The sequence below is a fragment of the Empidonax traillii genome, unplaced genomic scaffold (genome assembly GCF_003031625.1).
Source record: "Empidonax traillii isolate 1590-97213 ecotype Southwest subspecies unplaced genomic scaffold, ASM303162v1 scaffold357:size1057043, whole genome shotgun sequence".
Lineage (NCBI taxonomy): Eukaryota > Metazoa > Chordata > Aves > Passeriformes > Tyrannidae > Empidonax > Empidonax traillii.
Genome location: NW_020955550.1, coordinates 427,561 through 439,875, shown reverse-complemented (window position 1 = coordinate 439,875; position 12,315 = coordinate 427,561). Strand labels below are relative to the sequence as shown.

General features: G+C 43.3%; 1 long non-coding RNA gene across 1 annotated transcript; it reads left to right on the top strand.

Moving 5' to 3' along the window:
- Window positions 1–6,146: 6,146 nt before the first annotated feature.
- LOC114061781 lies at window positions 6,147–10,708 on the top strand. Its single transcript, XR_003572215.1, has 3 exons — window positions 6,147–6,431; window positions 8,365–8,483; window positions 9,324–10,708. It is a non-coding gene; the product is annotated as an uncharacterized LOC114061781 (long non-coding RNA).
- The last annotated feature ends 1,607 nt before the right edge of the window (window positions 10,709–12,315 follow it).

Here is a 12,315-nt window from a genome sequence, read left to right as displayed (position 1 = left end):
AGCTGTGCTTTACAAGAGTTTAATTTGCTTCTTGTGATATGTCACATTGCACCTGCCTTTTAAAACTCCTATAAATGTAAAACATTAGCCAAGCACAAGTATTAAGACATGCTGATGAATTCTAAAGATTTTTTTTTTAACATCTTCCAGGAGATGAAATTTATAGAGAGATTTAATAATGAAGCAGCTAAATGTTTATTGCAAATAACATTTACAAATACTTCCCAGAAGTACCAAATGGGACTGATGACTTGTGTGCGTGCGTGGGAGGAACAGGGAATTAAACTGGTGCTCCTCTGCTCCTTCCACACACCAAATATTCCACAGTAATCCATAAACTAATGAGGTTAAACGTGGATAATTCAGTAAAATACTGAAGGAAGTCAGCTTTGCTCTCAGCCACCACACACACAGAGAATCTGACACGTGTTTAAGACCATCAATATCTCAGTAAGAGCAGGGAGATCATCAAAGCCAACAACACTTGGGATGAACCAGGAGAACGTATTTCTGGGAACAGGGCAGCCATAGTTGCTAGGATAAACTTAAACTTTGAAGTAATTAGCCTGGGATTCACAGAATACAGGGAGAGCACACACAGCTTTTTCTTGTCTTGAACACTCCCTCGAAATAACAGCTATTGGTTTGGACTCAGGCACAGAAGAGAGCATAAACAACCCACGGAGTCGATGCAACGCTGCTGATGCACCTTTTAAACCTGCTTTTCTAACAACAGAGAGGAAACTTTTGAAGCACTGGTCTTGCAAAGAATATTGGAGATAAAGAGAGAGGCTCCTTTAGAGCGAGTTACCAACTGCACAGTTTCTAAACACAGCCAGGGACCTCGTCCTTAACAGCCTGATCCCACTCGAGTAACTTAAAGGCAACTTCTGCACTGGCATCAACAGCAACCAGAACAGGCTCTGCCAGTGGACTGCAAACCTCAGCCCAGTGAGCTGTCCTGGGACCTTCCTACTGCCACAGAGGGACCAGCCCCATTTACAGCACAGAAATTGTTTTCCCCGAACCAGAGCTGTCGTCTGCGTGACCCTGACAGGCATCACATCACGCAGCCAGCCCTCAGTGCACACCCCAGCTCTGAACTGCCGACGGGAAAAAGAGGAAAGAGGGCAGGGAAAGCCCAGTGGGAGACATGGCAGCCGGGTACTTGTGGTAAACAAACTGTTTAATCTGTTCTGAAATGCGAGAGTTTAGCGCCTGCACGTAACCACACCTGCAATTCAAAAGCTTCCCCGCACTTCGACGCATCTGAGAATAAATGCGAGAGCCTTTGGGCTACAGGAAGTGTTACAAGCCCTTCGGACTCGTTTTACAGAGACATTTCCAGGGCAAGGCTCTTTACCGAACCGACCGGCTCTTCCTCGGGAGACCTTTCAAAGCCTCCCGCCTGAGTTTTGGACGGGTGCTTTTTGTTTTCAGCCCTGCCGGGTGCGGCTTCGTCACCCACGCTGCGGTGTCACCAACAGGCAGGGGCCGCGTGGGCTGTGCCGGGGAGACGAACGGGATGTTCTGCACGGCTCGGGAGCTTCAGCCTCTCCTCGGGGAAATCACTGTCGCCTCTCTCTGCCGTGAAGTTGGTTGTACACGCAGCAAAACTCCCGTGCTCGGCGCAGGTGAGGGCACTGTGCGGGGAGTTGCACTTCCTGCAGCACACAGACTAGAGGCGCAGTATCTGCTTCACCTGCAGCTCCCTGTTTTGTATTCCATTAGAAAAATTAATGGAATATTCACCTGGCGTTTTGTAATTATTTTTAGACTCATTGCAGAACCTAACGCGGTCTGAAAGCAGTAATAAAGAACAAAAGAAATCTCAAAACTGTCTGAATGTCTGCAGTCTCGTGATTTTCGACTGCCAGCAATACTTTAACTTTTATTAAACATGCCAAGCCAAATTTACTCTATTTAAAATTACTTAAGTAGGCTATCACTGTGCATCAGATGCTTACAGTAGATTATTGACAGCTGGGATAAACCAAGCCCATTCTGGTAAGGGAACTTTCAGAGGTAGAGGGGGTCTGGAAGTAAGGCCTGTTCTTAAAATAATATAGATGAAATGCAGAAATCTGATTAATTTTATTTTTTCCCCAGGATTTACCATGCTAGAGTATCATCCCTTACTCTTCCACATTCTTACTGAATGAGAAAAAAAAAACCAAATCAACTACTCACTCCATATTTTGGGAATGCATTGTCTGGGGTTTCATGCTATTGCTTCCTGTATCATGAAAGATATCAAATCGAAAATATTTCTCTTCAGCAACTTCAGCAGCTCTGAATTAAGAGAATCTGTATTTTATTGGCTTTCAATGCTTGAGCAGGTTAAGAATGTGTAAGCAAGAAAGATTCCATTTAGAAAGAGAAGTGCAATGTCCATGATGCCAGCAGAGACATTAAGAGAGATTAGGCCATCTTCATAAACTACTTTTCAACCACTAAATTATAAAAAATAATGAATGCCACTAATTAAGGGAGACAATTTTTGAAATAAAGAAAATTCATTTTTTTTTAACCCAGTAACAGCTCATGGAGATAGAAATGCAAGATAACCAGCAGAACAGTTTTTACACTGTTGTACCAAACAGGCATCGACCACCCCTTGCTGCAGAGCAGGTGGCCTTCAGGTCGCACTCTGCACGTGGCAGAACTGTCACAAACTGGTGAAAAGATGTGGTTTGAGGAAGATTTTCTTTCTGAGACAGGAATGGTGATCTGCCTCTCCCACTTGGATTGCCAGTTTTTACAGATCATGATTAAAATCTGACTAAGACATTTAAATGTGCGTGAGCGGGTTCAGTTTTGATTTTGAAATCTCATTTCCCTGGTTTTCGAAGAGATTAACAACTCCTGAATGGAAAGGTACAAGAAGCAGAGGTGCTTTGAATTTTGGTGGTATCTTAGTAACTTTGACGTTTATCTGGTGAGGGATGGCATCACCCTCGTGCCACGTTACCGTGAATTCACCGGGTGTTTGCTGTGGCTCTCGGATCTCCGAAGCACAACCTGCTCCTGGGAAGTTTAGCCAAAGCATCTGCAGGGATAATTTAGCTCTGCACACTCCATTTTAAGTTCATGGAGTAGTCATTCAGCTGAAGTGGTCTCTGCAGAGGTGCTTCAGAAGTGCTCAGCAGCAGAGAAGCGATGGAGGCAGAGCCGTGATCCGGAGCATGATCTGCCTGCACAAAAGCTGGATCCGGGGCTTCTCCCCCCAAAAAAAGGCAGCTGGCAGGGAAAGACAGGCAGAGGAGGCACAGACAGGTTGGTGTCAGCAAAGCTGTGCTGAGTCATCCCTATTGAGGACCCCAAGTGTATTTAAACTTCATTCAGTCACTCTGTTCACCTTTCAGGGGGAAATGCGGGAAAAGGCGGGGAGAAAGTTGAATATTGAGAGTCACCATGAGAGAGATGAATCACTTCACAGCGGGAATGATACAACGGAAAAGAAACCCAAAGCAATTTATATTAAAACTAAAGCCAGAAACTACCATTTTTTAAGGCTTTTTAAGAGAGAACACAAAGAATAACCTAGAATTTCCAAAGCACTGGTAAATATGAACCGATTACTTATTATTTCATTAAAGTGGAGATGGGAAGGACCAATTCCTAACTCTCAGCGTTTGCCTCCTGGGGTCCTAGATAGCTTTTCCTGTCAAATTAAAACAGGAGGGGGAAAAAAAAAAAAAAGATAAATAAACATGAGAAATTAAGATTGTCTAGGTATGTGAAGGAGAAAGGAAAAGAAACAAGGAAATAACGCTCCACAATTATTACCAGAGCTAAGAGAAACAAAATTACTTCATCATAAATTCGGGATAATCTGGTTTTCTTTATGAGTTTCCACTTTATTAATGAAAGGAAGGTAACACCTTTAGTGTACCCGGCTGAATTAAAATGCCTGTTTGGAGAAGCAATCCCCCATAGGGGTCTCTAATAGAATCTGAGAACCATTCTGGAGCCAGATAATTTAGCTGTAAAATGGCAATATTAATAGCTCACCCCTCAGTACACAGACCAGGCTGGACAGAAGAAGGGAATGCCGGCATGAGAGGCTGTGGGGATTATCTGCATTATCAGAAGTTCCATCAGCCCTGAGGCTTCTCACACAAGGAGCCCTTAAAGAGAGGGCAAAGTTGCCAAGCACAGAATCTATAAATTGTCCATCTGCCCCTAAAACAAAGTTTCCATAACTTTCCACAGTCTTTGTCCTAGAAATTATGTGTACATCAGGAATTTATCAGATTTTAATGATGCATCATACTGAAAAATACTTACTTCCCAAATTTAAAGAGGGTTTTCTCATTAATTTTTAGCCGATTGAAAGAGAATATATAAAATATCTAAACTATCTTCTCTTGGTTATTTTGGATAAATCTGACAAAGATACTCCTCATGAAAATTCCAATCAGGTCCTTTTGACTGCAGGTCAATTCCAAATGTGGCAGAAAAATCTCTCTGAATAGAAATATGATGAGAAAAAAATAGAGAAGAATCAGTTCATCCCACCTGTGGGGTACCTGCTCCTGCCTGCACTGGGAAATGGGATAATCCCAGACTTCAGAAAATCGGGGGGGGTTGTTATGTGGGGTTTGAAATGGTACCAGGACTCTCTTTTCAGGGAAGAGATTGGCAAAAGGCAGAAATTTTCTCTACATCAGCCCCTGGCAATCCTCATGTTCCAGAAAGACCAAAATGGTGTTGGAGAGCCACAAACCCACGTGTTTACTGAGGAGCTGTAAGAAGAGCTGCTTGGAAAGTTTCACCAGAAACTACAGAAAATGGACTTTTTCAACTCAATCCAGTTGGTTTTGATGAAGAACTGGTTTTATGAGCAAGACTGGGAAAAAAAGTATTATCAAAACTATAAATATTCCAGCCTGCCAATTTTTTCTGTTCTATAAAAGAGCAGTTTTGCTTCATTCCCTCTGCCCCCATTCCTCATCTACAGACTTTCTCCAATAAGATTTAATCTTCCATGCTGGAACTGCCCATTTCTACTTAGTAAAGAGAAAAAAAAAAGAAAAAGAAAGAAAAAAAAAAAAGATACAGAGCAAGAGCACAAGAACTCATATCTAAATACTTCAGACAGTGCCAAGGGAAAGCACTTGAGGGAAGGAATCATCACCACACACAAGCCTGGAAAACTTGTGGGGGATCTTTCATTTACACCACTGGAATTTATTTCATAAATTTTACTCATCTTCACCACAGGGAAAAAACCATAAAAATCTCCTATTCTCAGTATCAGTCTAGCAGAAACGAAAATTAACCGAATTTGGCAGATTATGACAAAGGTAATTTTCTTCTGCGGGAAAAGTGAAAGGGACAAATCAGGCCCAATCCGCGCAGAAATTACCCTCCGGAAAATCTCTTCCTGTGGAGTTCAAACACACACATTGCAGTGCAAGCAGTGAATTGTGCCCCCCTGCTCCGCCCTGGTGGGATCCCACCTGCGGTCCTGTGTCCAGCTCTGGGGTCCTCAGCACGGGAAAGGCCGTGGAGCTGCTGGAGAGAGTCCCGAGGAGGCCACGGAGATGTTGTGAGGGCTCTGGAGCCCCTCTGTGCCCGAGCCAGGCCCGGAGACATGAGGGTGCTCACCCAGAGAAGGGGAGGCCTCAGAGCCCCTTCCAGGGCCTGAAGGGAGCTTACTAAAAGGAGGGAAAGCAGCTTGTTTCACAGGCAGACAATAATGGGAGAAGGGTTTTAAAATAAAAAAGGGAAAATTCAGAGGAGACGCGAGGAGGATATTCTCGCCTGTGAGGGCGGTGAGGCCCTGGCACAGGTTGCCCGGAGAAGCTGTGGCTGCCCCATCCCAAGGAGCGTGCAAGGCCAGGTGTTGGACAGCAGATGAGTAATTATCGGGTCAGAACCCCTCGTGTTTGTGTGTGTTTGTGTTGGGGAAGGATCGGCGGCTCCTCCCGGCGCTGAGGCGGCTCCGCGTCCCTCACGGCAGCCCCTGCAGCGCACTCGGGGCAGCCCCGGAGCACCGCGGGGCAACGGCGGGAAAAACAACCCCCCACACGGCCCGGCCGGTGCCGAGAACCACTAAAGGAACACTAAAAAAATCACTAAAGTACCACTAAAGTACCACCAAAGTACCACCAAAGTATCACTAAAGCACACTAAAAGCGCCTCTCGGGAACAAGCCCGTGGCTTACTCCCTAGGCGCTATCTCGAGGCATTAAAAGAACCCTGTATATATATTTTACAGTAAAACTCCCTCTCATACCGGGAGCTTGTGGCATCAAGGCAACCTGGTGGAAGGTGTCCCTGCCCATGGCAGCAGATGGGACAAGATGATCTTAAAGGTCCCTGTAACCCAAACCGTTCCGTGATTCTAATAAATTCCAACGTACAGGTTACGGGGAGCGACTATCAAGTTGCAATATGATGGATCCATTTTCATGAATAGACAGGTAGGCAATAAGTCTATGCCTTCTTTCTTTCCTCTTTATTTTAATATCTATTCAGTCTTGTTATTGGGCTATTATATTTTGCTGTTGCAATTTAAACCTTTTATCAGAAATAAATCCTTGAGTTCTATTATCTTGTAACAATCCTGTAGGGACAGGCATTTCAAAAAGCTGAGAGATAAAAATGAGAACGAAAAGAGCCTTTTTTTGCAGGCCACTATTAAAGTTTTCACACTGTTCCATTACAGCTATAAAATCGTATTTTTATAATAATTCATTACCATTCTGTAATACACAAGGAATATGCTGTGCTGTATTAATCAACAATTCCGTTTTGCTAACTTATTAAAAGCATTCACTTGAAGTCGCAAATTATTTTAGTGCCATCTTGTAGCTGATTTACAATGACTTATAGTTTATTGTTAGTTTCTCATTCGCCTCATGAAATTTTCAAATCCTGTTGATTCTTTCTTTAATCTGCTTTTACTTGACATTTATCATTAACCTACCAGTGAAAAACACTTGACACCTTTTAAGCGGTCGCTGGCTTTGGGTTTTTGGAAGGTGGGGCTCCAAAAGACAGGAATTTAGGGAGGAAATAAAAGGGATGAACAAAATGGGTTGTGAAATCTGGTGGAAACCTGCAGAATTGCAGAAACACGAGGAATCTGCTTCTCCCTGAGCCAGCATCAATGATTCATTAGCCACTTGCTACAACTCAATAATCAGTTCATGATTTGCTGAGTTCAACCATTATGAAAACAATACACAGAATCAGTAAATAATGGCCTCTGATGAATCTGCTGTACCGTGTTCCTTTTGGAAGGAGAACAATGGAAAGATCCAGAATAAAAGCAGAAAAGGGAAGCAAATGAACCCAGTAAATCACATGGAAGCCTAACTTCGTACTGCATATCTGAATTTACTCTGCACATCCAACTTTTTTATAAGCCCAGCATGCCATGAAAATGGGTTCATTTTCAAACCCTAAATTTCAGATTTTGCTGTAACACACTGAAAAGCAATAGCGTGGTTTGTTTTTTTGTTTTTTTTTTGTTTTTTTTTTTTTTCTTTAGGGAGGATTGTTCCTTTTAATTTTTTTTAGCATGTTCTGAAGTCAGAAAATTCTCTCAGAATGTTGAGCACCAATGGCAGAAGTATTTTTCACATGCAGCAATATGTTCTCACTGTCATGTCTCAGAAGAAATCCCTTGGGGCTCGAGATCTGTGCATGTAATACCCACATAGAAAATTAAGCCTCAATTGACTCCATAAAAAAACACCCAACAAATCCCACCTCTAAGAATATCTAAGCATTGTTTTTTAACGATGATTAACGAGATCCTTTTTAGAGTTCTAATATTAGTTACACACATTTAAGGCAAAGCTAAATTTGATATAGTCAGGGATTTCTTTAAAATGCTGGACTGGAAGAGAATGAGTTTCACAAATTTCTCCAGCACTCAGGAGAATGCAGGATCTTCTCAAATCTCAGGACCAACACATCCTTCTTCCTCTGAATTGAAGCCCTTGCTGCCACTGGTTTTTTTAAGTTTAAACATGGAGGTTTGCTTCTGTGAATGGGGCTCCAAAGGAAAGGAAAAAAAACCCTTCAGTCCTGTCCAGCGCGTATTTTGAAAAAATTTAGCTTCCCCGAGGTCTTAACAAAAGGAAATTCTGCTTGTGGGAAGAGGTGATTAATCTGAGACGCTCCAATGATGAAAAGGATGCTCAACAGGTCCGAGCCTTTCGAAGGGAGGGTCTCACTCATCTCTGCCAAGGCGTGGTTCGTGAAGCATCTTTAGCCCTCGACATAGCAGAGGGCACCTCAGAATAATACAGCCTCTCCCCAGGGAACAAAATGCATTTCCAAGCCTTTTCTTTGCCAGGTTAACATTTGACAAGCTTGCTTTCATGCCCTCATTCTCCCCCCAAGTGTCTCAGATGAGGAGGACAGAAAAAGTTTGCGGCAGAGAAGGACAGAAGAAAAAGGAATTCAAGATTTTCAAAACAGGTGCCAAAAAGCAGACTTTCTTTCCTCGCTGCAGACAGCAGGTAATGAGTACAAATGGATGTACTGGGGATTATTCTAGAAGCTTGGGCCAAAGAAAATGGGGTTTGCTCAGCTTTTATACACAAAGACAGACAAAAATCTTCTGAATTCTTATCGTTTAAGTGTATGGGCTGAAAACTGAGCAAAGCTTAAACCCTCCACAGAGCCAACAGAAGGTGATTAGTCCAACATCAGCAGTGCATTAATTTTCCTGCTATTGAATTATTATTTACATACCACAAACGTGCACAACCCCTATCGAGGAAATAAAGGTGCAGCCCCTGTCCAGAAGATCTGCTGTCCTGAGTTCATCCTAACATCGATACAAATAAATGGAGCACACTTTTGCTCTCTAAAATGGCAGTCAAAGCAAATTGGGCATTCTGAGCTGGGCTCTGGCAGCCTTTTGTATTGCTTTCATTAGAGTGTCAGGCTCTAAAAAAAAATAATGTGACAAAGGCAGGGTTGGCTGGCGAGCTGGCAATCATACAACGTCTGGAGATCTGAGCCCCTCTGTAATGATCATATGTGATTTACAGAATCAAAGGGTCAAATTCTGCCCTCAATTACGCACCTATTGCGAGGTGGGACACCACCACGTGGCACGGGAATTAGAGAGGTTATTGTGTTTCTGAAGAGACAGGAAAATGCTCCCCGGCCTTCAAAGTAAGAAAGTCAGTGTTGATCCTGTATTAAATAACAACATATAAATGTACGAAAATATCGGGGCATCCTCGGGGCATTTTTTTTAACGGAGGTATTTTGGGGAGCAATAGAACTCCTGCAGGCTCTGGGCTAACATTCTGGGTTTCTCGTCTAATATTCTGTGCAGGGCTCCACAGATCAAACTCTGGACAAGAAAAATCTGGCCTTCTTTGAGCCTGTTTGAACGCCGCAGCATTGGCTGAGCTTGGCAGTAGTTCCCCAGCTCTGCTGTATCCCAGCTATCCCTCCATGGGAAAAGTGTTTCTGCAAATGCTCATTTCTGATCTGTCTCTTAACTAATTCCCACACATTCTACCAAAAGGACATGCAGTTTATTCCTCAGATGCTCAAGTCACTTCATTTCAACTGCTGCTTCCCCCTTTTGATTATGTGGTCACCACCCTGTAATCCCAGACTTGCTGAATTGTGGGGTTTCTCCACTGACCTTAGTGGGATTTCATTCACCTGGCAGGTGCTCTCAGGAACTGAAAGGCAGCAAAACTGAAATGTCAGCTGGAGAGGGGCTTTTCTGCCACCCTTTTCCTGGAAACACATGACCAAGAAAAGATTCCTCATGGCCACAGGCTTTAGTTTTCCCTCAACACCCACCTGCATTTGGTTCTGTGATGCAACATTAGGGGAAAACACCACCTAAAGAGAAGGCAACTCTGAGGGACAGACACGCAGATTTTCATCTTAATTGCATGTTTTTAGGGCTTCAAAAAGTGTTTCAGAATCATCAGTGTAATATAACTTTTTTTCTGAAATGCAATTAGTATTTACTGTATGGATTCTTTGGCTTTCCAAAATAACAATATCGGTGTCATTATTTGTAAATAGATGTAACGATTTTTTGACTCCAAGCTGGAAATCGATTCTGACTTTCCATTCGTGCAAAACACGCAGATGCAAACTTAAGGACTGTTGTGAGAGGAATCTAACCAGCAAAAGGAGCTCAGACAGGAGGAGACAAGGGAGAAGGAAATTAAATAAGGAGAAGGACTATTAAAGAACAGCTCCAATGATTGGGCTGTGCCACAGAAACATCCTTGTCCCAACCACTCTGTGTGTCACTGGAAGGAACTACACTGTGATCTCTGTTGCAGGCACTGTGCTTCCACGCCATTTTACAGGAACGGAATTTTCTGGATCTTCCCCTTCTGAGTTAACACACAGGCACACCCTCACACAAAACATATGTTAATAACTTCAGACCACAAATTTAATTTATCTCAGCTTTCCACCTGCCATCACTCCCTGTCGTGTGGCGCGGACCCATCCGTAAACAAAACGGGGATTCATTTCCATAGCAACAGCGAGGGGGACTTTGATCAGCTCCAATGATTATTTGTAGGCACGCAGGTTTACAGATCTCAACACCCTCAGTGAAGGCTGATCACCTTGTGTTTTTAAACGCAGGCACTTCAGTTGGTTTACATGTACCAGCAGGAACACGAGGCAGAGGCACTAAAAAAACTACCTGTGAAAGGCAAACGAAGCCACCGGTCATTAGCCCGGTGGCACTTCCAGTGCCTTGGGAATCTGCACATTCCTAATACCTGTAGTGTGATGTGGGTGTCCTGTGACCAGCCAAGTGTGCTCTCGGTGCTCCCTGGCAGAGGGGCAGGTCCAGGTGTTTTGGGGTTGGCTCGTGTGGGACGAGGAGAGGTGGGAGCTTGACAGGGAAAAAAATTTAAAAAAAAAATAAAAAGAGGGAAAAAAAAAAGAATCTGAACAATGTGTTGAAAAAGACTCCAGTCAGAGCTGCTCAGGACCAGCTGTTTTTTTTCTAATTAGAATAACAAAAATAGCACATGCTAAAATGTTTTTTGGTTGTGTTGTTTTTTTTTTTTTCTCAAAAGCAATGAATGCTTTAGGAACTATAAGGAAAGAGCTCTAAAACCTATTTAAATGAAGGAATGTTTCAGGAGCCATATGGAGAAGAAAAAGAAAAGGCGAAAGTAGAGAAATGTTTTATTTTTAGCTAAATCTGAAGCATTTCGATTCTTCATCCAACGGTACACAGAAATTGTCTTACTTTTAAAACTTCCAAAAATGTCAGTGCTGATGCTTATTGTATCATGGCTTAAAGGAGGCATTTCAAATACTTAGAGCCTTTCAGTGGGCTCTTCTTCCAGGCACTGTAAATTTGAAAATTCCATTCCGTGCCCTGAACATGCCTTGAGATCTATTCCTAAGATATATCCGTGCTCTGGTAATGTATGAGAGCTGCACATAATGAAGGATGTGACAAACACTCCAAACACACCCTGTATTATCACTCTTTGCTCCTCTTTTTTCTCCTTTCCCCCCCCCCCCACCTTCCCTTTTCCTGAGGCACTGATGATTCAAAACTTTGACTACAGGAATAACATTTGTAACAGCTCCGGCATTCTGGACATCTGCACTGCTCGAGTACTTCAGAATAAAGTCACATGGCCATGGGGAAATTTCACAGAATTCAAATCACAGGGACTTGCCAAGGTGTATAACGAGTTTGTTTTCAGCTGTTCTCCTCATGAATAATTACCAGGCGGGCATATCCTAAAGCGAGCACAAGCTGTCATCGCACCAGAAATATTCAATATTTAAAACGGAATTTCGAATTTAGAATTTCATAAATGAAAATAATTAAGAGCCCAGGCAAAACAGCCCAGTCCAAGGGCTGTCAGGTACCTCCTGCCTTTCCGGGAGGCTTCCCGGGACCAGCACGGCGGAGCCACATTAAATTATTTTTACAACGGAAAGAAAATTATGCAAAAATATAAAGGGAATTGCAAGGATATTTCCCCCCCCCCCCCCACCAGAACTAATACTTTGCTATCATTTTACTGACTGTTCCTTCACCAAGCACAGAAAGGGAAAACACAGTAGGATCCCAAGGCTTCCATCTGTTCCGGTCCCTTTGGATGGAACGTGCTCGTGGGTTCTTTTGCACCACCACACACAGGAGCCCACGGCAGGGCAGAGCTGGACAGGAGGGATGAGAGGTGGGGATAAGATGCAAGGAATGGGATGCATTTCACCTCAAAGCCTTCCTTAAAGCCTTTGCTCCCATGCAGGTCCCTCCCAGGAAGTTCAGCCCTGCGCTGTTCCTTCGGGAGCAGTTGGGAAGGAGCACAGGGAGAA